Source organism: Pongo pygmaeus, chromosome 23 (assembly GCF_028885625.2).
Source record: "Pongo pygmaeus isolate AG05252 chromosome 23, NHGRI_mPonPyg2-v2.0_pri, whole genome shotgun sequence".
Lineage (NCBI taxonomy): Eukaryota > Metazoa > Chordata > Mammalia > Primates > Hominidae > Pongo > Pongo pygmaeus.
The window spans coordinates 44,094,437-44,112,013 of record NC_085931.1 but is presented as its reverse complement, the minus strand read 5'-3'; the positions used below and the strand labels follow the sequence as shown (position 1 = coordinate 44,112,013).

The 17,577-nt window shown below is 44.8% G+C and overlaps 1 long non-coding RNA gene across 1 annotated transcript; it reads right to left on the bottom strand.

Moving 5' to 3' along the window:
• Positions 1-321: 321 nt before the first annotated feature.
• On the bottom strand, positions 322-8,131 carry LOC129023108 (uncharacterized). Its single transcript, XR_008496672.2, has 4 exons — positions 8,035-8,131; positions 7,427-7,557; positions 6,019-6,253; positions 322-408 (listed from the first exon to the last, which is right to left on the bottom strand). It is a non-coding gene; the product is annotated as an uncharacterized LOC129023108 (long non-coding RNA).
• Between the last annotated feature and the right edge of the window lie 9,446 nt (positions 8,132-17,577).

Below are 17,577 nucleotides of genomic sequence, written 5' to 3'. Positions count from 1 at the left end.
AGGCCGAGGCGGGCAGATCACGAGGTCAGGAGATCGAGACCATACTAGCTAACACGGTGAAATCCCGTCTCTACTAAAAAAAATACAAAAAATTAGCCGGGCGTGGTGGTGGGCGCCTGCAGTCCCAGCTACTCTGGAGGCTGAGGCAGGGAGAATGGCGTGAACCCGGGAGGCGGAGCTTGCAGTGAGCCGAGATCGCGCCACTGCACTCCAGCCTGGGCGACTGAGCAAAAACTCCATCTCAACAACAACAACAAAAAAAACTAATCAGGGAAAGGCAAAAGAGTACTTAAGGTTTGATCTTAGGTGGCTGGAAAACAGCAAATCTCCTCTCCTTTTGCAAAATGACCTGTTAAGGATGGAGGGTTAGGAGTGCCAGTCGCCATTGACCTGCTATAGTAAGAGCTCCTGCGGGAGAAGAAGGTGGATGGATCTGAAATATGGAGAGAAGGAAGGTGTCCTGCCATTGTTTAAGTCCCTAGGTCCACCATCATCAATGTCCACCTTTGTCTGTGATCTGGAATATAAGATTGTTTTTTGGGTGCTGTCCTAGGACACCTAGTGTATTAGTTTTCTAGGGATGCTGTAACAAAATACCACAGACTGCATGACTTAAACAACAGAAATTTGTTCGCTCATGGTTCTAGAGACTGGAAGTCCACGATGGAGGTGTCAGTAGGTTTGGGTTCTCCTGAGGCCTCTCTTTATGGCTTACAGATGGTCACTTTCATGCTGTGTTCTCACACGGCCTTTTCTCTATATGTGCGTCTCTGGTATCTCTTTTTTTTTTGAGACGGAGTCTTGCTCTGTTGCCAGGCTGGAGCGCAGTGGTGCGATCTCGGCTCACTGCAACCTCCCCCTCCCAGTTCAAGCAATTTTTCTGCCTCAGTGTCCCGAGTAGCTGGGACTACAGGTGTGTGCCACCATGCCCAGCTAATTTTTTTGTATTTTTAGTAGAGACGAGGTTTCACCATCTTGGCCAGGATGGTCTCAATCTCTTGACCTCATGATCTGCCCGCCTTGACCTCCCAAAGTGCTGGGATTACAGGCATGAGCCACCACGCCCGGCCTCTTCTCTTCTTTAGAGGGATACCAGTCATATTGAATTAGGGCCTCTCCTTCATGGCTTTCTAGATTCTTTTTTTTTTTTTTCTTTGAGAGGGAGTCTCACTCCCTGGGCTCCTGCCCAGGCAGGAGCGATGGAGAACGGGTTTCACCATCTTGGCCAGGCTGGTCTTGAACTCCTGACCTCGTGATCCACCCTCCTTGTCCTCCCAAAGTGCTGGGATTACAGGCGTGATCCACTGCGTCCAGCCTGGCCTTGTAGATTCTTAGTAGGAAAATTCATATCCCCCACTTTTCGTGTCTCCATATGCTAGGACTGCAACTGGAATATTCTCGGGCTCTTTAAAGGCCCTACCTCCAAATATGGTCATAATGGGGGGTCAGCACTTCAACATGTTAATTTGGGTGGGTGAGGGGCACAATTTAGTTCGTAATATCTACTATCCCACAGATGTAAACGACACACACCAAACATCCATCTATATCTCCCTCAGTTCTGAACTAGGTAGAAAATGAAAATAACATTTTTCAGGACACCAAGACCCTTCACATAGACCAAGGTAAGGCATATGAATTTAATTCCAAATACAATAAGAAAATTTCGGAGTTTAAGCAGAAAAGTAACACAATCTGATTTATGAAGATTATTCTGGCCATTGTGTAGAACATCCAGTTTAAATTACTAAGTCTTTTTCAAGCCTATGTGACAAGATTCTGTTCTAAGTGCCTTAAAATGGTATGTTTTGTCCTCACTACCACTCTATGAGATTATTATCCTCATTTTGCAGATAAGGAAACTATGATTATTATCCTCATTTTGCAGATAAATAAACTATGATTCAGGCAGGTGAAATTACCTCCCTAAGGCCACAGAGCCACTATCTGCCAATGCCAGAGTTCACACCCACTATGTTTAACTCAGTTAAATGTGAACCTGGCATAGAAACACATTTATGCAGTTGCTTCAAAAGTAAGGGAAGATACACAAGAAACTGTTAACAATATCTGTCTCTGGATGATGAGATTTTTTTAGGCATGATAATGCAGTGTGAAGAAGTAGCAAATAGAAGTTAAGAGCTTGTGTTGTGGAATTTATAGATAATAATAACTAAACATGGGCATAAGCACGACTTTTCCAGGCACTATTCTGAGTGTTTCACAGGTGTGAGCTCCTTGAATTCTCAGAAGAGATCTGCCTGCCCTGGAAAGTCCGTTCTTTTTCTTCTAATGAACCTTGCTGGGATGAGTTATGTTGTCCTAACAAGACAGGATAGAAATACTACTGCTACCAATTATATTAATATCAGCTATTAGCTATGAGAGAGCAGGTACTATTATAAGGATTCAGCCTGTATTAGCTAATTTAATCCTTGCAACAGCCCATTGTCACTATTAAGATCCCCAGTTTTCAGCCGGACGTGGTGGCTCACGCCTGTAATCCCAGCACTTTGGGAGGCCGAGGCGGGCGGATCACGAGGTCAGGAGTTCAAGACCAGCCTGACCAACATAGTGAAACCCCATCTCTACTAAAAAAAAAAAAAAATAGAAAAATTAGCTGGGCGTGGTGCTGTGTGTCTGTAATTCCTGCTACTTGGGAAGCTGAGGCAGGAGAATGGCGTGAACCCGGGAGGCGGAGCTTGCAGTGAGCCAAGATTGCACCACTGCACTCCAGCCAGGGCAATAGAGTGAGACTCCGTCTCAAAACAAAACAAAACAAAAAAAATCCTTAGTTTTCAGAAGAGGAGCTGAGGCACACGGCTATATGGCTTGCCCAAAGACATAAAGTTAGTAAGTTGTAAAAGAAGATTTTGAATGAGAGTGTGGTTCTAATGTCTAAGCACACTTCAGTCTACAGGAGAGAGGATTTGAAACTCAAGTCAGCCAAACCAGTTGGGTCCTTATCCTCTGTAACAGTTGAACCAACTGAGGCATAGGGAGATTAAGTAACTTGTCCAAATGAGCAGTTCATAGAACAAGCTGTGCGACTCCGGGCAAGTCACTTAAGCTCTCTTGGTCTTGGGCTCATTAGTTGTAGAATGGGTAAGTGATAATATACACACAATAAGTTTGGGTGATAATTAAATGACAGCTGGGTGCAGTGGCTCATGCCTGTAATCCCAGCACTTTGGGAGGTCAAGGTGGGTGGATCACCTGAGGTTGGGAGTTCGAGACCAGCCTGACCAACATGGAGAAACCCCGTCTCTACTAAAAATACAAAATTAGCCAGGTGTGGTGGCTCATGCCTGTAATCCCAGCTACTCAGGAGGCTGAGGCAGGAGAATTGCTTGAACCTGGGAGGCAGAGGTTGTGGTGAGCTGAGATCACGCCATTGCACTCCAGCCTGGGCAACAAGAGTGAAACTCCATCTCAAAAAAAAAAAAAAAAAAGATAATTAAATGACGTAAATATACATAAAGCTCTAGACTTACTTCCTGCCATATAGTTGGTGCTTAAAATAGTTTCTATTGATAGTTTGAGTCTTAAAATGAGCATATATTCCTTTAAAACCTGCAAAAACAACAAAACATTTATATTTTGAATTGAACCCTAACATGTCATTTCTCTGAGCAATGAGACTTGAATGCATTTAATAGAGCATGACATTCTCTCACTATATCTTCATCTCTCTTGGATTTTTATTTCCTCTGACCAATTTTAACACCTGCCCTCCTGACATGATGATTGATTTTCCCGGCAGAGAAGACAGAGACAAAGAGGACTAGGGTTAGGGGTGGTACTTCTCCTGTGGGCTTCTTGTACCAGACTAAAAATAGCTTTTTCACACATCTGTGCTGCTTGCAGGCTTTTGTTTCCTGACCCTCTTCAAAAGGATTCCAGCCTGCTTGCCCCACCTGTTCACCATTTGAACACATTCTCTTTGTGTCCTAACTCTCAGAAGAGCTCACCAAGAGAGCACATTGACCTCTTTAGACAACAACCCTCCCTATCTCTCTCTGTCCTTCCTCACCAGGACTATTTATACCTTTTAAACAAGATTTCAGTCTTGAAAAGGGCATTTTCTGGCACTCACTGTCTATTCACTTATTTCATTCATTTAAGCAGCATGCCCCGAATGCACCCTGTGATATTTGCCAACATGACTTCCACTACTAACAATGGTAATAGTCGCTTCCATCTTGCCAGCGCATACGATGTGGCAGATGCTGTGCTCTGCACTCTATATGCATTTTCTCGTTTAATCCCCTAAAAACTCTAGGATGCAGATACCATTGCTGTCCTCCATAAACAATGGGGAAAAAACCTGAGACTTAACTCAGTGAAGGTTAAGTAACTTAACTGAGGTTAAGTAACTTCCTTGAAGCCATAGCAAGTGGCATAGCCATCCATTTTTCTCGATCCCACTTTTGTCTCTCTGGTTCAGGCTGCCACCCATCCTCTGGACTAGTTCATCAGCCTCCTAACTGGGCTGCCAGCTCCAGCCTTGACCCCCTGCAAACTATTCTCTGTATAGGCACAGTAAAGTTTTAAAAACACATGTCAAGCTGTTCCCTTGCTTAAAAACCTTCAATGGCTCCTCCCTTCTCTTAGGATAATGTGTTAAGTCCTTATATGGTTTTGAACCCTCAGATCTCGAGCCTTCATTTATTTCCCATATTCTACGCTCCAGCTATATTGGACTTTATTTGTCCCCAGGCCTTCCACTGTCTGTTCCCTCAGCTGTAACACTCTTCCTTGCTTTCCACTGTCATCCCTGGGAGAAAATAAAGGCATCTCTCTTGCTTCCCTGCCCCATAATTCCTCCAAAAGCACATAACTTCCTCAGTAATTTCATGCATTTATAAGGTTTCTATTACATCATTTCATCGCAACCCCCTACAGATGAGGGAGCTGACCTCAAGCAACCTGCTCAAAATCAGAGTTCTAGCAAGAGGCAGAGGTGGGATGCAAATGCAAATGTCTCTCTGACTCCAGACACTGTGATCTTTCCTCTGATCTTTGTCGCCATGACGTTTTTTGAGGTTAAAAACAGCAGTAGGTAAATGAGTCTGGACGGGGGGAATTGGCAATGAGGCTGAAATTAATCCAATCAGCGAGGGGAAGGGAATCTTATCCTATGCCTTTGGAGGTGGGAAGGTCAGGAGTTGGGCTCCAGCTGCAGAGTGGGTTTCTGCTTTCCAAATTAGGGTCTTTTCCTTGCCTACCTTTGTGTGGCTATAATCATAGAAGCTGTTTTATTAACACCCTTGGTAAAGCCCAGCAAGATGATACATCCTTAGCAACAAAGGGTTAGCTGGGGCCAGTCCTACGGAGTCAGAGACTCACAAGGGACACTTGCAGGAGAGCAGAAAGGAAATCCACCAAGGAAGTGGCGATCCTGAGAAATCAAAGTTCCAGAAATGGGCTTCAGAGGATTCTTACCACCTCTCCCCCATCTCTCCTCAACCCAGCCCTCACCCATTCACTTGGGGAAATTAGAGAGGTTTGATAATAACTACAACCAGCTCCTCCTAATTAATTGTCAGGTCTCAAAAGTCACTAGTGCCTAGTGGTATGATAAAAGGCTTAATGTCTTTTATCTGTCTTGAGCCCCACCCAGTTTAGCATTCTTTAAAGCATGCTCAACACACATCATACAGCTTGATCTTTATATAAGCCTCCTAAAAGCAGAGCTTTTTTGTTTACCTCTGCCTCACATGGAATTTTCCCCTTTGTTGTTCTTATTATCTAAGCAATACATATTTATTATGAAAGAAATAGGCCAACAGAAAAACAATGACTCAAACCACCATCAGCTTGGCATTGTGACTGATGACCAAATCTGCCACTAGAGCAGAATGCCAAAAACCTCCTGCCAGATGGTAAACAACTTGAGTAGAAGAACCATGTCTGCAGCCATGCATGGTAGGAAGGCATGGATTGGGGAGTAGCCCCAGTTTGGACTTGGACTTGGAACCAAGTTTTGTGCTGTGCGAACTGTGCAGAAATTCTTACTCAGACTGTTGGAACAATAAGGACATCTGTTGGCCCACATAGCAGGCAGCTTCAGGATTGGCTTTATCCAGTGGTCTCTGTGATGCTCCTGGCCATTCCCACCCCTGCACCAGTGTCATGCCCAAGCTTATTGTGAGGTGGCTGCAGCATCCCCAGACCTCAAATCCACACACAGCAATGTCAGAGGATCAAACTGGCTCCTGCTGATGCTTTCTCCAGAGAGAGAGGACAATATCTGCAGAAGCCCCAGAAAATTTCCACTTGCACCTTTTTTATTCAAATGTACGCTCATTTCTGAACTAATCCCTACAGCTGGCAGGATGCTCTGCACTAATTGGCTTAGGCCTGAATTCTCCCACTGGAAATGGAGATGTGATTTCTGTGACTAGCTCACATTAATCAGGTCCCAACCCTGCAGATGGTGTGGGGTAGACATTGCAAAGTCAATAGCAATTGTCTGGCCTTGAACATGTTATTTAACTCCTCTAAGCATCAGTGTCCCCACTTAGAAAATGGGAATAGTCAGACAGTTTTGGTGGTGGACAGTATCTGAGATAATTTATGTGAAATGACAAAATTCGATGCCGAACACTTAGGGGATGAGTAAGTGTGTTAGTTCACTTTGCGTTGCCATAAAGGATTCCCTGAGACTGGGTAATTTACAGAGAACAGAGATTTATTTGGCTCACGGTTCTACAGACTGTACAAGAAGCAAGCTGCTGGCATCTGCTTCTGGTGAGGGCCTCAGGAATCTTACAATTATGGCAGAAGATGCAGGTGGAGCAGGTGGTGTCACATGGCAAGAGCGGGAGCAAGAAGGAGAGGAGGAGATGTTAGCCTCCTTTAAACAACCAGATCTCCAGTGAACTCATTATTGCAGGGAGGACACCAAGCCATTCTTGAGAGATCTGCCCACATGATTCAAACACTTCCCACTCCCACTAGGCCCCACCTCTGGCACTGGAGATCACATTTCAACATGAGATTTGGAGGTGGCAAACACTGAAACTATATCTGTAAGTGAATAAATGTTTGATAAAATCCATTAATTAATTAATGATTCCTTCAGGTAGCAATAAGCAAATAAAGGTACATTTCCTCATCCCCTTCTGGCTGGACCTTTTGGCAGGGGATGACTTAAGAAAGTCCTTGAATCAGGCATGGTGGTGCATGCCTGCAGTCTCAGCTAGTCAGGAGGCTGAGACGGGAAGATCACTTGAGCTCAGGAGTTCCAGGCTGCAGTGTGCCATGATCATTCCTATAAATAGCCACTGCACTCCTGCCTGGACAACAGAACCAGATCCTGTCTGTTAACTTTTTTTTTTTTAATTTAAAAAAGGAAGTCCTTGAAACAGAGTTAAGCATGTCAAAAGTTTGCCAGAGAAAGTCCCAACTTTAGCAACCAAACCTGGCTTGTTAGATGGTAGAGAGGTGGGGCTCTGTGTTGAGATTTCCTGGATTTGAATCCAGAACCTTCAACTTACTGGCCAGATGACGTTTGAAATGTGACCTCCTCTCCCCAAGCCTCAGTTTTCTCCTCTGTGAAATGGGTCAATAAAAGGCAACCTTCATTAAACAAAATGTATTGGACAGACATTATTTTAAACATTTCACAGGTAGAATTTTATTAAATCCTTTCCACAGCCTCATCAGCTTGATACTTTTATTACCTCATTATAAAGATAAGAAAACTGGGTCATGGGGAGATTAAGCTACTTGCCTAAATGTGGAGCCAGGACCTTAATACAAATAATCTAGCTTCAGAGCATGCATTCATAATAATTAAATTCTACTGCCTCTCAGTAATAATAGTAGACAACTCAGGGGCTTTTTGTGGTGATAAATGACATAATACATATGCAATGCTCTGGAGGCTCAGCAACAGTAGTATAATTGTTAATAATAATATTAGCAATTGTTATTATTACTATGTGGCGGTAAATGACATTTCCACATAAGCTCAAAATTTCCACCCCATTGTGAGAAAAATCTTCTCTATAGATTTGATGTACTTACAGGATTCTACTAGTTCCCCTGTTCCCAAAGAAAAACTTCAGCTTTGCCTGATCCATCCCCCAACCCCCATCCTTCCTGCCCCACCGTGAACAGGGATGAGCCTGCTCACCCAGGTCTCTGTGCCTCTGTTCATGTCATTACTTGTGGTGGAACAACAGCTCTCTTCCCACCGTGCTCATCGGCAAACTCCTTTTCCTTCTGCAGAAAAGCCGCTCCTTCTTCTATGCCCTGGGGTCACTGGGGAGAGCTCTCCACTAACTTGAGCTGTAATCACTTTCAGTTGCACGTATCTGTCTCCCTTGTGGTGCTGGGATGGGGCAGTATGTCTAGCCATTTTTCTTTCTCCAGTGCTTGACACAAAGCTGGCATATAATATATGTTTGTTGAATGAATCAGTGACTCACAATTTGGATGAGTACATACTGAGTACTGAGTGTATATCAGGAAGCATCCTAGGTGCCTTATGTGCTGCATTACAGTTACGGTTACAACGGCATACATGTAATTTAGATGAAAATAGAGGGAATCTATAGAACCTGATTGGTGGTTATATAGCATTTGTTTTATAAATATATAATGTAGTACATTTTATTCAGTCTTCCATTTGTTTTATTCATTTTCTGTATGCATGATGTCTCAAATTTTGCTTATTTTAATTCATTTTTCAAGCTTCAAACTAAAAAGTTGATGGCAAAAAAAAAAAAACCCAATGAGAAAATCATAAAATTAAATAAAGCCTTTAAAAATATTTATTTATTTTAGAGACAGAGTCTCCTTCTGGGGTACAGTGACACAATCATAACTCACTGCAGCCTCAACCTCCTGGGCTCAAGTGATCCTTGCTCCTCAGCCTCCCTAGTAGCTAGGTCAACTGGTATGTGCCACTGTGCCCAGCTCATTTTTAAAACTTTTTTTTGTAGAGACAGGGTATTGCTTTGTTTCCCAGGCTGGTCTCAAACTACCAGCCTCAAGTGATTCTCCGGTTTCAGTCTCCAAAAGTGTTGGGATTACAGGTGTGAGCCACTCCGCCTGACTAAATGTAGCCTTTTAAATGATTTTTTTTTTTTTTTTAATTGAGACAAAGTCTCACTCTGTAACCCAGGCTGGAGTGCAGTGGTGTGAACATGGATCTCTGCAGCGTCGACCTCCTGGGCTCCAGCAAGTCTCCTACCTCAGCCCCGCAAGTAGCTGGGATTACAGGTGCATGCCACCACTCCCAGATAATTTTTGTAGAGATGGGGTTTTGCCATGTTGCCCAGGCTGCTTCCAAACTCCTGAGCTCAAGCAATCTGCCTGCCTCGGCCTCCCAAAGGGCTGGGATTACAGGCATGAGCCATTGCACGCAGCGTGATATTTGGAAATATTAAAATATGTCATTAAATCTTAACATTTGTTTTAATTATGGCTTAAAATGCAAATGTCATTAATAAATGTTTTTTAAATGTTTGAAAGACATTTTGGAAGTGCTGACTCTGGTGAATCTGAGAGAGAGAGTATCATTGAAATAGGACCTGAACTCTTCGGTAATGATTTAGTCTCTTACTCTTTTGCATTAGAAATATTTTCAGTTAAGTGGCCCCCCCATCGCTGCATGTGAATGGTTTTTCTCTTAAGTATGGGGAAACTTTGGGATGAAAACCAACCCTGAATTATTCTTGCTGTCTGGGAAAAACTACATGGACATTGAAATGTTAGATCATCAGAAGAAAGTAAATTTTGACCTCTCTAATCATTTCTTACTGACCTCTTTCTCAATAAAACTTCACTGAGATGGGAAAAATTTATTGGGTTGGTGCAAAAGTAATTGCGGTTTTTGCTATTTAAAAGTAATGGCGTGGCTGGGCGCAGTGGCTCACGCCTGTAATCCCAGCACTTTGGGAGGCCGAGGTGGGTGGATCACCTGAGTTCAGGCGTTCAAGACCAGCCTGGGCAACATGGCGAAACCCCGTTTCTACTAATAATACAAAAATTAGCTGGGCATGGTGGCACATGCCTGTAATCCCAGCTACTCCAGAGGCTGAGGCAGGAGAATCGCTTCAACCCGGAAGGCGGAGGTTGCAGTGAGCCGAGATCGAGCCATTGCACTCCAGCCTGGGCGACAGAGCAAGATTCCGTCTCGAAAAAAGAAAAGAAAAAAAAAAAAGGAATGGCAAAAACTGCAATTACTTTTGTACCAAACTAATGGTAACAGAATTGAATTTCTTGCTGAAGCCCACTCCCACCTGGACTCTTGTGAACTGTTCCTCATTCTGAGCTACTTGTCCAGATCATTCATTCAGGGCTTAGCAAAGGAGTTTGTGTTGTTGGTCAGCTTTTTGTTTTGTCCACCTTTTCTACTCATATTCTCACCTGCTGGAAAGTGAGTTCCTGAAGAAACCCTGTCTTTTTCACCTCTGTATCCCCAGCCATTTCCCAGATGCCTGGACAGCAGAGGTGCCCGATCAGTGCGTGCTGATTGAACCCGACTCAATGAAGCAACGGCTGCCATAGACCACGTCAGAATTCCTTTCTCCACCGTTAATAGCCCACATTCGCCTGAGAGTGAGTTTGTGGAGCTGCTTGGACAAACTAAAAGAAAGCTGGGGCCAGAAAGAAACTCAGACATCATCTGGGCTTACATTTTAATCTTGCAACTGAGAAAAGGTAGACTCTCAGCGGGTAAGGGTATCATTCATTTGACGTACCTGGTAAGCAATGAAGTTGAGACTAACCCTAGTGCCACTTGGCTTCCAGCCCAGGCTCCTTCCCCTTTGTCACCAAGCTTTCCTGCTCCGAGGGATGTATGCCACCCCTTTTATACTGGCACAGAATGTTTCCAAGCTGTGAAGCATCGTGCCATCTCCAGGAAGAGGAGCCTGCTCCCAGCCTGGCTTAGGAGAGCTCATTTTTCACTTACAGCTCCTGGCAATAAACAACTCAGGCGCAACGGGATGTTTCTTACAAGGAGCAGCCGTGCAGTGATTGCTCCACTCTGAGGGTCTGAGTCAGCCCTTCCTCAGCTTCTGGGCTTATTTTAGCCCCACGTTTCTGGAGGAGGAAACAAGAACATGATCAAGGATGCCGTGGGAAGAGCCTGGGGCCCTCCAGTTCTCTCGGGGAGCCTGGGGAAGCTCCTCACAGTTCCAGCTACTGTAGAAATTCACAGCCAAGGGCTCCTACAGAATTGGGCTGTCAGCCTGGCCAGCCTGGGGGGGTGGGCCCCACTGTAAGAAAGCCTGCCATTTGGAAATGAGAATTAGAGCAAAAGGATACATTTGAGGTTGATTATTGACCTGGAAAAGAGTTTCTTTCCTTTCTTTACTAAATGTGGGATAGTAGAAAGAACAAGTCTAGGCCGGGCGTGGTGGCTCATGCCTGTAATCCCAGCACTTTGGGAGGCTGAGGCGGGTGGGCCATGAGGTCAGGGGTTCGATACCAGCCTGGCCAACATGGTGAAACCCCATCTCTACTAAAAATGCAAAAAAATTAGCTGGGCGTGGTGGCACACGCCTGTAATCCCAGCTACTTGGGAGGCTGAGGCAGGAGAATCTCTTGAACCCAGGAGGCGGAAGTTGTGGTGAGCGGAGATGGAACCACTGCACTCCAGCCTGGGTGACAGAGCAAGACTTCATCAAAAAAGACAGAAAGAGAGAGAGAGAAAGAAAAGAAAGAAAGAAAGAGAGAGAAAAAGTCTATTGAAGTGCCAGCTTCTATTTATGAGCCATGAAAACGGGCTCGAGATTCACCTTTCTGAGACTAGGAACTGTAGGGGAGGAGCCTTGGGCTGGGTCTTGAAAGACAAGGGAGGAAGGCAGAAAGGTTGTTATAGGCAGAAGAAGAGGTATCTGCAAATGCCTGGAGATGTGAAAATGCATAACGTATTCAGAGAATTGTCTGGAATGGCCTCAGCCAAGTCAGACAGGGAAGATAGATGGGATCAGTGGCAGCCTCCCTACTCTTCCTATAGCACCTCTTGCATATTTCTGCTCACACAGTTGTGCTTAAATCACTCCCCTTACCTGAAGGCTTTTCCAGTTCTCTCCAGCTACCAACTCTTCTCATTGTCACTCGCATGTACCCCATCTCTCCAATGGAGCATTTCTTGCTGCCCTGGGCCACAAGGTCCCCTCCACAGGCCTCTATCAGCATTTACCATCAGTGCACCTCATTTAGCCCCTAGCCCTTGCTCTGTGTGACTAGTAATACTTTCATCTCCAACAGAAACAGAAATCATTCATGTACGAGCTTTCTTATCCTATCTGTCTTTACTCTCGCTCTGTTGATTTTCTATTGCTAGGTAACAAATAATGGCAAACTTAGAGGTCCAAAGCAACTCCCACTTATTAGCTCATAGTTGTATATAGGTCAGAGGTCCAGCAACGGCATTGCTGGGTTCTGTTTGCAGGGCCTCACAAGGCTGAAATCAAGGTGTCAGCCAGCCTGTGTTTCTTTTTGGATACTCTGGGGAAAAAAATCCATTTCTGTTTTAGTCTGTTTTCACGCTGCTGATAAAGACATACCTGAGACTGGGTCATTTAGAAAGAAAAAGAGGTTTAATGGACTCACGGTTCCATGTGGCTGGGAAGGTCTCACAATCATGGCAGAAGGTGAAAGGCACTTCTTACATGGTGGCAGACAAGAGAGAAATGAGAGCCAAGTGGAAAGGGTTTCCCCTTATAAAACCATCAAACCTCGTGAGACGTATTCACTACCGCGAGAACAGTATAAGGGAAACCACCCCCATGATTCAATTATCTCCTCTCACAACACGTGGGAATTATGGGAGCTACAATTCATGATGAGATTTGGGTGGGGACAGAGCAAAACCATATCAACTTCCAAAGTCATTAAAGTTGTTGGCCAAAATCAGCTCCTTGAGGTTGTAGGACTGAGGTCCCTCTTTCCTTATCAGGGGCTTCTCTTACCTCCTATAGGACACCCACATTCCTTGCCACATGGTCCCCATAGACAGCTCGAAACATGGTTGTTACCTCTTCCAGCCCAGCAAGAGCATATCTCTGACTCCTTCCTCAGTGACCAACCTGAGAAACACTTCTGCTTTCAAAGAGCTCATTTGATTAGGTCAAGTGCACCTTGAATGATCTCCCTTTTTTTTTATTTCTTTTGAGACAAGAGTCTCGCTCTGTTGCCCAGGCTGGAGTGCAGTGGCATGATCTCGGCTCACTGCAAGCTCCGCCTACCGGGTTCACGCCATTCTCCTGCCTCAGCCTCCCGAGTAGCTGGGACTACAGGCGCCCACCACCACGCTTGGCTAATTTTTTGTATTTTTAGTAGAGACGGGGTTTCACCTTGTTAGCCAGGATGGTCTCGATCTCCTGACCTCATGATCCACCCGTCTTGGCCTCCCAAAGTGCTGGGATTACAGGCGTGAGCCACCGCACCTGGCCGAATGATCTCCCTTTTTAAAGTGAATGTGTCATCTCACATAACCTAATCACAGGAATAATATCCATCATGTTCACAGAGCTGAGGATGACGTAGGGCGTCTACACTGGGGGGCAGGGGGCAGGGGAGATCCTAGGGGACGTCCAAAAATTCTGCATACCACAACCTCCAAGATCCTTTCTATGAAGGAAGAAGTTTTTTCTTTTGGGGTCTGTTTCTGACTCTCCCTTGTTATCCAGGAAATGGGCAGATTTCCACCCAGACACAGTGAGAAATGGAGCCAGATTTCCTCTCCCAAGATATTGCAAGGTGTGGAAAGAGCTGGGAGTGCAGGCTTGTAGAAAGGGAATGGGGGTGCGAGGTGCAGTGGCTTACGCCGGTAATCCCAGCACTTTGGAAAGCCGAGGCGGACGGATCACCTGAGGTCAGGAGTTCAAGACTAGCCTGCTCAACATGGCGAAACCCCATCTCTACTAAAAATACAAAAAAGTAGCTGGGCAAGGTGGCAGCTGCCTGTGATCCCAGCTACTCAAGAGGCTGAGGCAGAAGAATCACTTGAACCTGGGAGGCGGATGTTGGGGTGAGCCGAGATCGTGCCACTGCACTCCAGCCTGGGCAACAAGAGTGAAACTCCTTCAGAAAGAAAGAAAAAAAGGAAGGAAGGAAGGAAGGGGGGCCCAGGTGCGGTGGCTCATACCTGTAATCCCAGCATTTTGGGAGGCCAAGGTGGGCAGGTCACAAGGTCAAGAGATCGAGACCATCCTGGCCAACATGGTGAAACCTCGTCTCTACTAAAAATACAAAAAAAATTAGCTGGGCGTGGTGGTGCGCACCTGTAGTCCCAGCTACTCGGGAGGCTGAGGCAGGAGAATCGCTTGAACCCAGGAGGCGGAGGTTGCAGTGAGTTGAGACTGCATTACTGCACTCCAGCCTGGTGACAGAGTGAGATTCCATCTCAAAAAAAAAGAAAAAAAAAAAGAGAAAGGGATTGGGGTCTGTGAACATCAGGACTGGAGGAAGAGGAAGGAAAGGGAAACAGCTTATGGGCAAGGGGATGGGCATATGAGAGAGGCAGGGCTTTGCTACCATATGAATGGGAAATGGAGAGAAAGAGGCAGGAAAGAATCACAGACTTCATTTCAGGTAAACATTTGGTAGGAAAAAGAATGAGAAAGGAAATTGAAAGGAATAAAACAAAAAGATTTTAAAAGTACTGCTTTCAGTTGTAAATTGCATCCTTTGGGACATGCTTTGAAAGGAACCCACAGAATCATAAATTTGCTTTGAATAATGTTGGCTGCTTGCTGTCTTTCCTTGAATGTGACATCGTGCACGGACTCAGCCTGGTGACATATCTTCCTATTGCACATGTAGGTACCTTATCTGCCTGGTTGGGCTACAAGCAGGGTTGCCCTATAACGTCAACTGAAGCACCAAGCAGCAAGGTAAAAGAGAAGCATTTATTTTCATAGAAATGCGTTCCATCTAACATCGTGAGATATCTACTTCATTTATTAAACACAATAGTTAGAATCTCATTCCCAAAGACCCACGCCAATGCCAGACATCTGGGAATCCTGTCTGAGAGCCCTTCAAGGTCAGGAACTGTGTCTTGATCATATCTATTTTTCCTAGTTCCTAGCACAGAGGAGATACATGAGAAAAGGAGGCTTGCAAAGAAACCTATTTGATTAATAAATATAATAGCTAACATTATAGATTACTTACAAAATTTCAGAAAGCATTCTAAGATATTATTATTTTCCCCGTTTTGATTATGAAAACTGAGACACAGAGAGGTTAAGTGACTTGCTCAAGTTCACACAGCTGATAAACGCTAAAGCCAGAAATTTAATATAAGCATTTAGGTCTTTAGTCCATGCACCTGCCATAAATTATGATCATCTAGTAAGGAACGGTGAGGATAATACACTGCAGGTCTTCTACCTCCAATGGCAAAATAAGACCATGAATGGATGTGAAAGAAGTTAATGCAGACCAAGCATGGTGGCTCACGCCTGTAATCCCAGCACTTTGGGAGGCTGAGGCAGGCGGATCACCTGAGGTCAGGAGTTCGAGACCAGCCTGACCAACATGGAGAAACCCCGTCTCTACTAAAAATAAAAAATTAGCCGGGTGTGGTAGCAAGTGCCTGTAATCCCAGCTACTCGGGAGGCTGAGGCAGGAGAATCGCTTGAACCTGGGAGTCTGCCTCCCAGGTGGCAGTGAGCCGAGATCGCACCATTGCACTCCAGCCTGGGCAACAAGAGCAAAAGTCCATCTCAAAAAAAAAAAACAAAACAAACATAGAAGTTAATGCAGAAGCTCCCTGGGCACTAGGTATTTTCTAGAAGCACTGGAGAACAAGATGCAATCTCTGAGCTCTTGCTACTAAATGGTGGTAGTGAACCAGCAGCATTGGATCGCCAGGGAGCTAATTAGAAATGCAGAATGAATGAATCTGCACCTAATGAATCATTCTGCACCTAATGAATCAAACTCTGCCTTTTTTACAAGATCACCAGGTAATACATGTACACATTAAACTTGAGTAGCACCACTCTAAAAATATTACCTAGACCAGTACAGTCCAATAAAACTTCCTGCAAGTTGGAAATGTTCTATCTCTACACTAGTAACTAGCCTTGTGTGGCTATTACACTCTTGGGCCGCATGTGGCTATTACACTCTTGGGTCACATGTGACCAGTACAACTGAGGAAGTGATTTTTTTATGGTATTTTGATAAACTTAGATTTATTTATTTATTTAATTTTTTACCTTTTTTTTTTTTTTTTTTGAGATGGAGTCTCGTTCTATCACCTAGGCTGGAGTGCAGTGGTGCAATCTCTTAGCTCACTGCAACCTCCGCCTCCTGGGTTCAAGCGATTCTCTTGCCTCAGCCTCCCGAGTAACTAGGGTTACAGGCATACACCCCCATGCCTGGCTAATTTTTGTTTTGTTTTGTTTTCTTTTAGTAGAGACAGGGTTTTGCCATGTTGGCCAGGCTGGTCTCGAACTCCTGACTTCAGGTGATCCACCCACCTCAGCCTCCCAAAGCACTGGGATAACAGGCATGAGTCACCGCGCCTGGCCAAACTTAGATTTAAATAGCCTCATGAGTCTAGTGGCTACCATTTTAGACAGTACAGATTCTAGATTTATTGTTCCCCTGTGTTTATTTCTCGGTGATCCAATAGTCTCTGTAAAGTTTTATTAAGAGTCCAGTCTTGAAAGAGCTGTTATGGAAATGCAGTGGAGGATTTTGTGTCTCTTCCTGACTCGGGCCAGAGCGTCATAGGAAGCACGGAATCACAGCACTGAAGGCATTTCATGATCTGGCCAATCCTGTTCCCTGCCTGGTACACCTATGTGCCTCTTCAGCAATCTGTGCATTTTCCTATGCTTACATATTTATTGTCACCCTCTGGTTACTCAACTATATTCAATGCCAACTTCAAGCTGTCCAAGCCCACAATCAAACCTTATTAGGAAACATAATATAACCATCAGGATGCCCTCAGCCATAAGTAAGAGGAAAGAAATGTTCACTGGGAACACGCCTTGCCCACCTTCTTATTTTAAATTAGCATCCTCGCCGGGCACGGTGGCTTAAGCCTGTAATCCCAGCACTTTGGGAGGCCAAGGCAGGCGATCACCTGAGGTCAGGAATTCGAGACCAGCCTGCCCACATGGAGAAACCCTGTCTCTACTAAAAATACACCATTAGCTGGGCATGATGGCGCATGTCTGTAATCCCAGCTACTTGGGAGGCTGAGGCAGGAGAATCGCTTAAACCCAGGAGGCAGAGGTTGTGGCGAGCCGAGATCACACCATTGCACTCCAGCCTGGGCAACAAGAGCGAAACTCCATCTCAAAAAAATTAATTAACTAATTAACTTAGCATCCTCCTCTTCCATACTCCATAGCTATTTTCCATGCCTTATTTTGCTCTGTACCATTTCACACATATTCGGAAGGATAAAAAACCTTTTTCCTCTATCCTCCTAGGTTCTCTGGCTGGGACCCTGCAAATTAGACTGACACAAAATAGATTAAGAGGAGAGAAACAGAGTTGATTAACACATGGGAGAAACCTGATGATGGGTAACTCAAAGGGGTGGTTAGAATTTGGACTTATGTAGCATCTTAACAAAGA